Below are 12,522 nucleotides of genomic sequence, written 5' to 3'. Positions count from 1 at the left end.
CAGAACCACCACAACCCTCTGCTGATATAGAGCAACCTGCTGTAACACAAGAACTAGCAGGCTCTCTAAAAACTGTGCAGGAGGAAACAGAGCAACCTGTTGCAACACAAGAACCAGCAGGCTCTCCAAAAACTGTCCAGGAAGAAACAGAGCAACCTGCTGCAACACAAGAACCAGCAGGCTCTCCAAAAACTGTGCAGGAGGAAACAGAGCAACCTGCTGCAACACAAGAACCAGCAGGCTCTCCAAAAACAGTGCAGGTGGAAACAGAGCAACCTGCTGTAACACAAGAACTAGCAAGATCTCCAAAAAGTGTAAGGAAAGAAGTAGAAGAACTTGCTGTAACACAAGAACTAGCAGGCTCCCCAAAAATTACAGAACAAGAAAGAGAAGAACTTGTTGTATAGAAGACATAAAATCACCCCGACCTACCCTAACTGTTATGGAACAAGAAGAAGAAGCATTGGCTGTTACACAGGAATCAGCAGGAAATGGAGAAGAAGACATAAAATCACCCCGGCCTACCCTAAATGTTATGGAACAAGAAGAAGAAGCGTTGGCTGTTACACAGGAATCAGCAGGAAATGGAGAAGAAGACATCGAACCACCCCGGCCTACTCCAATTATCACAGAACATAAAATTCTTGTTGATGCCTTTACATAAACTGAATCTCCCTCTGTCAGTGATGCATGCATAGAGACCGCTAGTTTTCAGTAATTAAAGGGAATATGGTGGAAAGAATATGAGCTGTCACAAGGGAAAGCATTCCAACAGCAAAAGGGAATCTGGTTCAATTATGCATATAAGAATTGGGAAGCACTTGAGCAGTCTAGAGCTCAGTACAAAGAAATTAAGGAACTAAAAGCCAGACTGTCCCAGATCTTTGATTTGGTTCAAAGAATACTTGCTACAAGAAAACCTTCCTTCAACTATGTAGCATTTTTGAGGGAACGACCAACATTCTTACAGATAAAGGCAGTTAGAGATGGCAGACCTCATCAGGTGATTACATCAGAACAATTTATTGAAACCTTTGCAGAAGCACCCAAGAATGATCAGAATTTGTTGTGTGAGCTTTATCTCCACAACGAAGCTATGTCTAAAGACAAAAAAATGAATATACTCCCTCTTGTTGGCGACATACAACTCAGAGCTTTCATTTCCTTTCTAGCCAACCAACTCACTTGGCAAAACACTTTCATCTCAGCACAACACAATGAACAGAACTGCCTCCTTTGGATTAAGGCTGAACCCCAAAATGCAGCTACTTTCATTGCATAGCTCCAAATAATGTTAAGTGAACCTGGAATGACTGATCACATTAGGCAACTACAAGCAGTGGTCTTGCGAGATTGCCAACACTATGTGAAAACAAAGGCACCTATGGCTATTAAAGCCAACAACCTATTCTGGGAAAACTGTCCCAAGGAAAGACAGGAGTATCATCCCTACAATCCCCCTAATCTACAGGCAGCAATTTCAAGGGTACCTTACTATGTTAGATGTATGGAACAATGTGCTGGAAAATGGTTTGGCTACAGATTTAAATTTCCCCTCTTATGGTTATCTGGTCAGCAATACAAGGGTCAGTTTGGATCATCCAAAAAGGAAGAGGTGGCAGCATGGAGGCAACTAGAGAGTGTCTATGGGTTCAGAGACAGGTTTTATAACACTTTCCATAGCTACTGTATCAGTAATTTACACTGTTCATCCCAGTACTCCAACTCAGATTCAGAGTAAGCATTGCATGAGGACATGCAACCCTTTCAGTTGGGGGGGATGTTAGGACTCCAAATTGACCACTTTTGACCTTGTATTTTTGCTATAATATTACCCTCTTCAGTCCATAAGTTGAAAGCTTTTGATTATATAATGACCTAATCATTCCAAGGTATGAAGCAACTCTCCTCATTACTATATGTTTAATCATTCATTACATATTCATGTTATCTTTATAATTAATCTTTGGAGAAGTTAACCAAGTTGCTAAGTAACCGCTGAACTGTCTAAAGTCTGCAGAAATTATAGTACGTAGTTGCTGCAACACTAGAAACAGAAACTACGCAGTTGCTGCAACAGCAGCAACAACAACTATCTAAAGCAAGGAAAATGTTATTTTGCAACAACTGGAATACCGGAAATGACAAACAGCAACTATCAGAAGATCGGCAGAGTTCCATGCTGACACAGCACGATCAGCAACTGTCCAGAAAGGGTAAAACACAGTTACAGTTGCTGAAACACCAGGAACAGCATGAGTTTACTAAATCAGCAACAATGGTGAAGCGGCAAAGGATAGTATGAGGATTCCAAGAAGACGGTTGAGGTTTGTTTACCAGCTGTGTAACAGTAAGAGACCCAAGAAAGAATACACCGTCACACTGTTGTAACGGCATCCTGTAACAAGGATGGATTTCTTATTTTTGACAAAAAGGTTAAACTGAATGAACCATGACGGTCTATTGTAATAGATGTCTCCTCTATAAAGAGGAGACATCTACATTAGAAGGGGGGGAGAAAAACAAGTTGTAAGGGAAATTTTGAAAAACAAAAGCAAGTCTAAATCTTCATTGTAACTGGACATTTTGGCAAATGAATAAAAGGTTGTTCTAAGCATCTAATCCGGCATCTGTGTTTTGGGGAATCTTGTGAGAGGGACAGGGCCCACCTTCTTCACAAGATTCACCCATTTATTTTCTGTTAGTGTGTGAGTGTGTTTGAATTCTGTAGCATTATCTCTGATAATTTCCTTTTGCTGATACTCTGTTTGGATTCTGTAGCATTACCTCTGATAATTTCCTTTTGTTGATACTATGTTTTGTAAATTGCTTGATATTGTAAAAGAATACTTCACCGATGATTAGAAATTGCAGTGTGTGTTGGCAATTTGGTTACAGGGGCAGGTGCTGAACATCCTTACCCTGAGGATAGGGTCCCGATCCTCTGCTAACAGAGCAGCCATTATTTTTCTTTGCAGATTTTTATTCTTAGTTAAATGCTTTCATTTCATCTCTGCAATATATTTTAACTGCTATAACATAGAGTAAGGAGTTTGACAGAAGATAGAATTGTGTATACTACAACTTTTAATGCTTTTAGAATTAAGTACATACAGTACGAGGTCACCTTTGAAATAAAAGGACTTTCCCGGGTTGACAAATTAATGTGGTACTCGACTGTTTAATCAATAAACAATTCAAGTAGCCAACATACTCCACTTCCGTTAATAAAACATGCGTATACCTTCAAAACTACTGCAAACATAAACTTTTGAATCAAGTTTGTACCAAATAGCAATATACAGAATATCTATTATCAACTTACAGATCTTTACACAGACAGGGACAGAGATCATTTCTTCTCACTTATATAATCAATCAATCAAATGCCAGCCTCCTTATGCATTCAGTTTTACATTCAGATCTAAGAAGACTTCATTGACAGACAACAGTATAACAACAGAATTTGATCAGATAGATCAGTCAGATCTAAAAGATAAGCTTTTCTTTTGTATACACTACTTGAAAGAGAAAAACCTGCATGTATATGCTCTTTGGATGAGACGAGCCTGCGTACAGATCTGCAAATATTGACTCAGAACTTTGTTACAATTCCAAACTTTAGACAAACCTAGATCATGATAGATCTAGAATAAAATAGACACAAAACATCAGATCTAGTCTCAACCAATATCAGATCTTTCAAGAATAAGTCATTTCAGTTCTCATGATCCTGATCCAATATTGAACTCAAGGTGCACATAAATATTTCAGATCTAGTCCCAAACCTAACCCTAAAACATAAAATATACTTTAGATAGAATTATTCCTTTATAATCTTATTGCTTGCTCCCTTTGTCGTATGATCTTCTCCTCCTTATATAGCTTTAGGCCCTTTGTCAATACCTTGGACCAAAAATAGTTAGGACCAATACCTTGGACCAAATACCTAGGGTCAATACCACGAACCAAATACCTTGGACCAAAACCTTGATTTTCCATCCCATACGCACTTTTCTTTCTGTCAAAGTGCGTGTATACATATACGCTCTTTTTGTTCTGTCTTCCTGCGTGTATACGCTACTTTGACAAAGTGACCTAGCGTATACCTCTCTTTCTTCAATCTCTACAGTCTGATCTATAATCCTTTGTTGTTACCCTGTTGCACTGTGAACTACCATCTGTGTGAGTTTCCATCAAGGACAACATCTATATCGTAATGCCAACACTTAGAATTACTATAAATTACAATATCATCTGGGTATATAATTACAAATTTTCCTATGAACTCTTTAATTACTTCATTCATCAACCTCATGAATGTATTCAGTGTATTGGATAGAAAAATGGCATGACCATCCACTCATACAAACCTTCAATGGCATTTAATGAAGTCGTCCACTCATATCCCTCTTGAATTCTTATCTCATTGTATCCTCTCTTTAGATCAATTTTGAAAACCACCATGCAACACTCAAGGAGTCCAATAAATCATCAATACATGGCAGGGAAAAATGATACCTGATAGTAATCTTGTTCAAGGCTCTCTAATCCCTACACATATGTCATCCACCATCCTTTTTAGAGATCAAAATTGTAGGTATTGTGCATGCACTGAGACTCTCCCTGATCAGTTATTTATCTAATAACTCTTACAACTACTTTTTGATATCCTCATTCTCTTTGTGTGTCATGCAGTAAGCAATGTTATTAGGAAAACTATCTCTTGGTATCAAGTCATTGTGATGACTGGTACTTCTAACTAGTGGTAATTCATTTGGTAGATCATTTACTATAACATCGTGATATTCTTCCAACATTTATTGAATCTCTACAGGAAAATAAGAAATAGTACTAGAAGAAAGGAATTACTCTAGGCTTACAAATAGTAGCAAAGTTTACCTCTTCTCTTTCCATCTTCTTTAGAAATTCCTTGCCACTCATCAACAATGTCCTTGAATCATTGCTCCCAGAAGTTCTTTCCTCCTACAATCGTAACAAGTTATGATTGATGCCGTCCTTCTAGAATTTATATGTAATCTTCTTGCCATCGTGCACTACACTCCTTTCAAATTGCCATGGTCTTCCAAGGAAAAGGTGACACACATCCATGGGAATCACATCACATACGATCATGTCTCTATATATTTCAATATGTAGTTCATCTTGACAATGTTGATTAACTAAATTTTGATGTCCTTTATGTTCCCAAGACACCTTGTAGGGTGTTTGGTGCTTCTGCTCCCTCAATTTCAACTTTTCTACAACTTCTGCAGACACTATATTAACTTTGTTCCCACTATCAAACACAACCTTGCAGCACTTACCTTGGATTTTGAAAATAGTCTTGAGCAAAGATTTCCTTTTTGCTGGCTCCATAGCTTCCTTCTCTTGTTTGATCAACACCTTCTTCATCATCAGAGCCCCTCCTATCTCTGGCACTTTTTCTGTTTCAAGAAACTCTACCCCTACTTCTTCTATTGGAGCTACAACATCGTTACTTTGGCCAAGTTCTCTATTCTATCGACATTCATATGCCATATGCCAAATTTTTCCACACCTGTAGCATCAAACCTCTCTCCCACCTCTTCCTCGTCCTCTCGAAAAGGAAATTCGGCCTCTAGAATCACCTTCTTTATTTCACTGTGGGCTAGAAATACTAGTCCCCAATCCTTATATGTAGTGGTTCTCCATTTATTTTGTCGTTCTCCTCTACCTCTAGCAACACTTTTCCCTCTGCCATGTTGTTTTCTTGCAAGCTTCTCCTCTGATTTCAGTGCCATCTGGTAAGCCTCTTCTACTATCCTTTGATATAATACACTTATTTCATCTTGAATATCTAGTCTGAGCCCATTGATATACCTTTCATTCTTCTATGTAGATTCTTCCGCATATCCAACTCTAATGTTTACTTTGTAGAACTCCTTTGTGTATTCTATGAATATCAACACTTTCTGTCTGAGGTTCTTCTTACTTCTGAACAAGGTCAGCTGGTAATCTTTTGGAAAAAACTGCCCTCTGAGTTTTTCTACCATATTGTCCCAACTTTTAATCTTTTGTTTGTTCTTTCTTCTGCTCTCTATTTGTACACCATCCCACCAAATAGTTTCATGTCCCTTCAATTGGCTCACTGCAAACTTAACCTTCTTTTCTTCATCCATTTCCTGATAATTAAAGAATTTGTCCATCTCTATGATCCAATCGATCAATTCCTATGGATGCATACTTCCTATGTAGGAGAATAAATATGGTTTTGGTTTCATGAAAGAGCCCAAAACTTCCTTCAAACCCTTGGCCTCTACTGGTTCTTCTACTTCTTCTTCTATGGTTTCTTCTTCTCCTGAACACTCTCATCTCTAGCATCAATATTTCTATGTTGACCAGCCTCCATCGCTACCATTATTGATTCCAATTGTCACATCACTCTCAACACTTCCATGTTGGAAAAAAGTGTTTACCCTTTTTCTCCACTTACACCTCTTTTAGCACCTCCATCAACACCTTTGTCAACTCTAGGCGACATGATTTCTTCTTTGCTCTAGAACAAAGACATGGTGTCCTCTGATACCACCTAATGCAAATGTGCACTTAGATTTGCTAAATTCGGCCCCTTATGAATTCACTCCCTTAAACAATAGGTGCCTAACTTGAAACCACCTAGTTCATGCTATCTTCTGTAGCCTCTAGAGTAAAAAAATCTTCACAACATAGCCCTTGGAGCGAAGCGCTAACACCTAGCTCTCATACACTATGAATGTATGACTTAGGAGTAAAATCCCAACAAAAAATAGTGAAAAACCTTTTAAAATCTATTTCTAACGTACCACAGTGGTTAGATCCTTACGCGTAGGCTTGGGTTCTCTCACTTATACTGTCAATTAGGGATCAGTCGAGCAGCCTCCACCAACTCCTTTCCATCCCAATGATAACCTTTTGTGCAACATATTATATCCTCTTTGTTAAATCAACCTTTCGGTGAATGCTTGACTATGATGCGAAGACCTGTGGAACTCTTCCTTTGGTTCTTATCGACAGGATGACATGTCTCGGTCTATTTGTCAATCTGTCTTGTCGGTGTATGACTTTTGGTGGTTCCCATTAGCCACATCTGCTCTACGCTTAGTCTGCCCAAAAGTGCTCTTCTTGGTCGCTTAGATTTGGGGTTCAAGTCATTTGTTTTGTGGTATTATCTCCTGGATTAAGTGTCCATAACAAAATAACTGACAAACTTTAGAAAAGAAAGCTACATTGACTAAGTGTTGTTCCAGTGGACTTAGTCATGGATTTGGTGGTTCATCCCTTTTGCTTCTTGGGGCCCTTGGGCTTTACATCTCATCTCTGTGATGCCTCTAAGGAACTTCTTTACGTATCTCCTCTCCTTTCTCCACCTTTAGCAACAATCTAACGTGACCTTAGTGACTGGAGGTCTTGAATTCAACAAATTGAACGGAAATACAAGTTCTTAATATTGCAAGGAAAATAAATAGGAGAATTGCAAAAAGGTATAGACAAAGCTCTCGTGAGAAAAAGATTGCTTCAATGTACACCACACACTATCCATTTTTTCATTAACCAAAATATATTAATATTACACTAATGCGGCTCCTCTCCTCTAAAATAGGATCAGCAGACCAATTTGGGGAAATTCACCTAAACTACAACTATTACAACAATTTGTTCAATTTAGAGAGTTACATGGCAAATTAAAAACAAATTCTAGCCTAACAATCCACTCTTTAAGGAACCAACTGTTCTTAGAAAAATATTTTGAATTCTCTGTAAAAAAAAAGATTAAAAAAGATTAAAAATGCCCTTGAATCATAAAGTCATTGAAGTGCTTTCCCATATTTTCAATGGAATTAATGTGTAATAAAAATTCATCATTGGCTTCGAATCACGTCATAGAGAAGCCACAATTGAAAATTAAGATTTATTTTTTATGGAAAATACAAACGAGAAAAAAACATTATAGATACATCCTAACATGAAGTGTACCTGTGAAATTTAGTGATTTCTTATGATTCTTAAAATAATATTAAACATGGATGAATAGGTAAGGGAGTAAACCACTTTAAGAATAACATTAATGTATTATTTAGGATGCACACAAAAAATACAAAAATCAAATGAATGTTAATTAATTGATTTTGTTTTTTCAAGTAACCTAATAAAGATATGTATGAAGTTCTTAACTCTTAGTTAATGTATTACAAATATCTCTTCCTTATGGGATATAAACCACCTCATACTTTGATTTCAATATTTATGACTTATTTCATTTTTCTTTGTAAGTCGTATGTCTATTCCAAAGCGCGCGCTTAGTAGCCTGATGAGCTTTGAACATATGTTGCCTTGCTGTCAAAACCCTTTCTCAACCAAACCAATTGCATTACTCGGTCTGAGCTATTTCATTTAATCATATAAGTTGTAATTTAAAAAAAAAAAAACACAGACACATATTCCTGGCAATTAAACATTATAAAAAATCTTAAATATAATTTATTTTATTTTTTATATTTTTCATAAAAAAAATATATAAATATATCAAAAATATAAATTCAAATAAACATGAATTATTAGATAGTTTTAGATAAATTTATAGAAAAATTAAATAAAATATTGTTCCATGATAACTAAAATAAATTGAAAATCATGATAAATGTAATATATATTATTATAATTATTGTAAAATTAATGGAGAATTAAAAATATACTACTCTAGTTTTATCTTAACTCCAAATTTATCCAAGCCCAAAGAGGGATCATATCTCTTTTTATTATAAAAAAAGGTTTGCATCTCAAGAGATGTTCACTCTAAAAGAAGCTTGTATATCAAGAGATTTGATCTCTCTGAGCTTGTGTAGATCTAGAATTGAAATAAATCTAGTTTGATTTAATTTTCCCCATTAAATAGAATATATTCCACATGAATATCATGGATCAATACCACATATCAATTTTTTTAAATATAATTTTCTTTTTTAATAGATTTTTTTTTGTTTTCTGACTACTTAAAATATTTACATTACATTAATAATATAATCATTAAAATAAAATAAATATTAAAACCATTTCTACAAAATTAAATTAATTTTTTTAATAATTTTTTTATTATTTTTAAGCTAAAATTTTAATTTTAAAAAAATTAATAAATAAATAATACGTTATTAAAATATCAATAAGTAATAAAAAAAATTCATTTAAAATACTAATACATGACCACCTTACCACCATTACTATTTCGCTATATTTTCCAAATAAAATACTGATTTTCTCAAGTCCTAACATTATTTCCTAATGTATGTCTCACTTCTTGGAGAGGGCTTTCCGACTCTTCAGAAGTCATTGGCATTCTTGCCCGTGTAAGCTGCTCAGACGTCCCTAAAAGGAACAATCAGTTCTCAGCGCTACTCTCATCACAGGCCTAATCCCTTCGTGAATTTCTACTCAGCCTGCAAGATATTCAATCAAATTTGAGTCCCAAGCGACTCCAAAGCAGGCGATGATGTCGTGTTAGCATGCTCTTGTACGTCATGGAGCTGCATGCATTCAAGAACGTGGGACTATTCGGGCTCAAGTAAGGGTTGAAAGTTTAGCAACTCGGTTCAGATAATTCACTCCAGAGTCCACAGCCAGTGCAAGAGGAGTTATCTAAGGGTGAAAGGCAATTGGTGCAAGAGGAGTAATCTAACCGTGAAAGAGAATTGGCGTAAAAGCATAAAATGAAGTGTCGGAGGCATGTCATACTCTTATAGCCAATGAAGCGCTGCCAGAGGTTGTTAGAAGGTCATACTCGCCTGAGATATAATGAATACATGTACAGTATGTATATCTATTGGTATCTTAATTTTCTTTAATGAAGTGTCGGAGGCATATCGTACTCTTATAGCCGATGACGTGCTGCCAGAGGTTGCTAGAAGGTCATACTCGCATGAGATATAATGAATACATGTACAATATGTATATCTATTGGTATCTTAATTTTCTTTTAGGGAGAGTGCTAATAGACTGACAGCATTGGATATTTTTTTGAGTTTTGATCTCATGCAATGGAAAATTGGAAACACATAGCATCTTTCCTGAACCAAGTTGCTCTCGGGCTAGCAACAGGTCTTTTTAGAAGAAAACAACGTTTGTTTCTTACAAAACCATATGATTCAAAACCAGAGTACTACAATTATAAGTCTTGAAATTGTAACTGTTAATCCTATCATTCACTCATCCTTCATTGTATGAGTGGTCCATCGATAGAGAAAGTACAAGGAAAAAAGACCAAAATACCAAAACCAATACAATGCAAAATAACAAGTAAATTGCAGAAACTAGGAAGTAAAAATATTGTCATAAACAATCTTGTAGTCATGTTGTGTCTTTCTAATTAGGGGAGTTTGAAAGAGGAGGTTTATTTAGAGCGACCTGAAGGGTTTGTCCAGAAAGGGAAAGAACAATTGGTCTGTAGATTAAAGAAAGCTCTTTATGGGCTAAAGCAAGCACCTAGGTCTTGGTATAAAAAGATTGATTCATTTTTTCTGCAATTTGGCTACAACAAAAGTAAAAATGACCCTAATTTATATACCATGCAAGATGAACAAGGGTGCATAGTGTTGATTTCTTTGTATGTAGATGATTTGATTATTATAGGTGATGCTACTTATCTAATCAAATAAATCAAGCAATAGATGTCATAGGTGTTCGAAATGAAACAGCTTGGTGAATTAAGATACTGTTCGGGTCTTGAGATCTGGAGAAACATTTTTGTCCTAGGGAAGGTATGTCAAAGGTATATTATAAAGATTTAGGATGGATCAGTGTAAGGCTGCAGTAGTACCATTACAGCAGAACATCGAACTGCAGAGTGAGGATGGCTCTAAAGAGGCAGATGCGACACTTTACAGACAGCTGGTTGGGAGCCTAATCTACCTGACCACTACTAGACCAAATTTGGCTTATGCAGTTAGTGTGTTAAGTCAATACATGTCCAAGGCACTTGAAATTCATTGGAATGCAACAAAATGTGTTTTGAGGTATCTACAAGGTCCTGTAGATTATGGTATTATTTATACTGATTCCTCTCATGTTAGCTTGACAGAATTCACAGATTCAGACTAGGCTAGAAATATAGACGATCACAGATCCATAAAAGGTATGCATTCACCATTAGATCTGGGGTGATTACATGGAGCAGTAAGAAACAAAACATAGTTTCCTTGTCTTCAGTGGAAGTAGAGTATCAAGTTATGTATGCAACAACGTGTGAGGTAGTTTGGTTGAGGAGACTTCTCCAGGATGTTGGCGAAGAACAGAAAGACGCAACAACAATCAGATGTGACAACCAGAGTTCAATCAAACTTGCTAATAATCCAGTGTTTCACAAAACACTAAACACATTGATACGCAATTCCACTTTGTGAGGGAGAAAGTGCAATCAAAAGAAATCCATTTGGTATATTGTAATACATGTGATAATGTTGCAGACATTTTCACTAATCCTCTTGGAAAAATCAAGTTTGAAATGTTTAGGGAGATGTTAGGCATATTTGTGAACCCCTTCTCCATTAAGGGGGAGTGTTAGAGATAATGGAAAATATCTTAGAATAGTGAGTTGGTTCACGAGACCTTAGGATAGGAACTAGTTTCTATTTCATAGGTTATGGTTCTAACTTCCCTAAATCTATGATTACTATATAATGTGTGATGTACATGGACAATGTAAAGCATTCTGCGGAGCCAGACTCTCCTGGTTCAGACTCTCTTTTGTAGAACTGACTGGTGGGTTTCATTTTATTTAATACAAAACATTGCATTTTTAACATGGTATCAGAGTGTCAGGGCTGAGGAACTTGTACACTGAATGGAGAATTTGAAAGGTGCGACTGAGCTGAAATCATTGCATGGATTGGAGGGCTAATCATGCTAAGCCCGCTGTGACACATTCGTGTGTTTTTATTTTGTCAACCGTTGCAGATATCAAGTGTATAGTTGCGAAGGCCTTCGCAAGTCCATGGTGCAGCCAGTAAGTTTCAGCAGGTGTGTATTCTATAGGCCTTGGGTAGACCATAAAAAGAGTGATGTTTTATCAGCAGGTCTATTTTACAGGTTGTACAGTGATGAGAATAGCGAAGGATCTTGCAGAAAACAATACAGGATCTTGAATCTTCTTTGTCTGCAGCAAAATAAGAGCTGTGATGTTCAGAGGGGCGAATGAAATTCACTTGGATAGCCTCATCCCTGAGGCCCTCTTTCCCGATGGGGCAGCTGCAGTCATTGTGGGCGCAGACCCTATCAAGGGCTTGGAGAACGGATTGTTCGAGATTTGGTGGACCGATGAAAACATACTTCCAGATAACAAAGAAGCTTTAATTTTGGGCATCGTTTGCTACGATTTGAAGCTTGTGCCTAGGTCTGACGAGAAGGCACTGTTGTGCGTGTGGCCAGGCGTGAGCCACTATTATTTGCATTCGTTCATTGCTGCTTGTTCTGAAGATTGATATGAACCCGTCCATTCTCTTAGTTATTAAAATG

The sequence above is a fragment of the Pinus tabuliformis genome, chromosome 3_2 (genome assembly GCF_031772625.1).
Source record: "Pinus tabuliformis cultivar Carrire ecotype Pingquan chromosome 3_2, CPIR1, whole genome shotgun sequence".
Lineage (NCBI taxonomy): Eukaryota > Viridiplantae > Streptophyta > Pinopsida > Pinales > Pinaceae > Pinus > Pinus tabuliformis.
This window is presented reverse-complemented; position numbering follows the sequence as displayed.